Below are 2,982 nucleotides of genomic sequence, written 5' to 3' on the forward strand. Positions count from 1 at the left end.
TCGGCCGTGGAGGTTACATTCCTCTCCACAGCCTTCCAGATGCTCAGGTCTCCACTGGACTTGACTCAAGGTTTAGGCCTCGAGCACCTGAGGCTCTCCATGTCTGAAGAGATTTAACATGGCATCTCCAAATATAATGCTTGGGACCAGAAAGAGGTGGCTCTAAGGGTGCCTTCTCCCAGTGGTGCTTACAGCCTACTGAGGGAGACGCAAATACACACAGGTCTAGTTGCCTAGGGCACTGGAAAAGCCCCGAGTGGAGCCAGCAGCCCCCAGGTAGTAAAGGCATCATAGTGCAGTACAGACTTCACTTCTAGCTTAGTAGTGTCTTCTATAAGCATCTGAGAGTACGACAGTAGGCCTCTTGCATATTTCACCTCAGATGATGGTCGTATTTCCAATGTATTTACCTGTTAAGATTTATATGGAATCTACCATGAGAAGGGCACAGTGACACACCCCAGGGAATAAGATAGTCTCTCACCTCCGAGTTGAGCACAGAAAAAGATAACTATTGTGAAACAATTAAGAAGAAAGCTAGGACTTCCCTGCTGGCGCAGTGGTTAAGAATCTGCCCTCCCAGTGGTGCTTACAGCCTACTGAGGGAGACGCAAATACACACAGGTCTAGTTGCCTAGGGCACTGGAAAAGCCCCGAGTGGAGCCAGCAGCCCCCAGGTAGTAAAGGCATCATAGTGCAGTACAGACTTCACTTCTAGCTTAGTAGTGTCTTCTATAAGCATCTGAGAGTACGACAGTAGGCCTCTTGCATATTTCACCTCAGATGATGGTCGTATTTCCAATGTATTTACCTGTTAAGATTTATATGGAATCTACCATGAGAAGGGCACAGTGACACACCCCAGGGAATAAGATAGTCTCTCACCTCCGAGTTGAGCACAGAAAAAGATAACTATTGTGAAACAATTAAGAAGAAAGCTAGGACTTCCCTGCTGGCGCAGTGGTTAAGAATCTGCCTGCCAATGCAGGGGACACGGGTTCCAGCCCTGGTCCAGGAAGATTCCACATGCCGCAGAGCAACAAAGCCCATGTGCCACAACTACTGAGCCTGCGCTCTAGAGCCTGTGAGCTACAACTACGGAGCCCTCATGCCACAACTACTGAAGCCTGTGCACCTAGAGCCCATGCTCCACAACAAAAGAAGCCACCACAATGAGAAGCCCACACACCGCAACGAAGAGTAGCCCCAGCTCGCCACAACTAGAGAAGGCCTGCAGCGAAGACCCAACACAGCCAAAAATAAATTAATAAATTAAATAAATTAATTAATTAAAAAAAGAAGAAAGGGAAAAAAGCTGGCTGAAACATAAAGAGCAAGAGAAATTGCACTAAAAGCAGTTGTTTAAAACAAATGATTAGATAAGCCTGTCTTCAATATTCAAAAAACTCTACTGTCCTCACACACATTAAGGTGGCTACTATTACAAAAAACAAAAAAAAACAAGTGCAGGTGAGGATGTGGAGTAACTGGAATTCTTGTGCACTGTTGGTGGGAATGTAAAATGGTGCAGTTGCTCTGGAAAACATTATAGTGGTTCATCAAAAAATTAAAAATAGAATTACCTTATGACCCAAAAATTGCACTTTGGGTATATACCCCAAAGAATTCAAAGCAGTGTCTTGAGGAGATATTGATGCACACACGTTTATGGCAGCATTATTCACAATAGTCAAGAGGTGGAAGCAACCCAGGTGTCCATGGACCAATGAATGGATAAAGAAAATGTGGTGTTTACATACAATTGAATATTATCCAGCCATGAAAAGTTAGGAAACATGACACGTGCTACAACTTGGAGGAAACTTGAGGACATTAAGTGAAATAAGCCAGTCACAAAATGATAAATACGTATGATTCCACTTATATGAGGTATCTAAAGTAGCCAATTTCATAGAAACAGAAAGTAGAATGGTGGTTGGGTGATTACCATGGGCTGAGGAGAGGGGAATATGGGGAGTTTTTTAATGAGTATATGTTACTGAGTCTAAGCTTGTACTGCTCGCCACAGGACAGGCCAATAATCGAGAGAGGAGTTGCTGGGGCAAGGAATAACGACTTTATTCAGAAAGCCAGCTGACTGAGAAGATGGTGGGTTTGTGCCCAAAGAACCATCTTGCCTGAGTTAGAACTCAGGCTCCTTTTATACAAAAATGGGAGGGAGTAAAGCAAAACACTTCCTGATTCCCATCTGCCTCCAGAGGGGATGTGTTAATTTCTTCCTCCCGCAGTCATTCACAGGTGGGCCTGGTCAGGATGTTTCCTGTGGGCTAAACAAAGGTATTTAGCTTAATGCTCATTACCTGGGAAGCAGGGTTCCCAGAGATGGGCCATTATGTATAATTTAAGCTTAGAGGCAACATCTCTTTAGTGATTAACTTGTGATAGAATACAAAAGGTTCTTCCCTATTACATACAGAGTTCCAGTTTTGCAGGATGAGAAAGGTCTGGAGATCGGTTGCACCAACAATGTGAGTATTCTTAACACTACTGAACTGTACACTTAAAAATGGTTAAGATGATACATTTTATGTTGAGTGAATTTTACACAAATAAAAATATAAACAAATACCTAACAAAATACAAGAGAAGACCAAATCCAGCAACACACAGAAGGGATTATATAGCATGATCGGATGGGAGTTAGCCCAGGAGTGCAAGGTTGGTTTAACATCTTAAAATCAATTCATGTAATACATCATATGTCAATAAAATAAGGACAAAAACCACAGGATCGTCTTAACAGACATGCAAAAAGAACTTGACAAAATCCAACACCCCTTCATAATAAAAACACTCAACAACTAGAAATAAAAAGGAAAGTCCTCAACTTGATGAAAGACTGAATGCTTTTCCCATAAGATCAGGAACAAGATAAGGAGGCCCACTCTTTTTTTTTTTTTTTTTTTTTTTTTTTTTTTTTGCGGTACGCGGGCCTCTCACTGCTGTGGCCTCTCCCATTGC

Source organism: Physeter macrocephalus, chromosome 14 (assembly GCF_002837175.3).
Source record: "Physeter macrocephalus isolate SW-GA chromosome 14, ASM283717v5, whole genome shotgun sequence".
Classification (NCBI taxonomy): Eukaryota; Metazoa; Chordata; class Mammalia; order Artiodactyla; family Physeteridae; genus Physeter; species Physeter macrocephalus.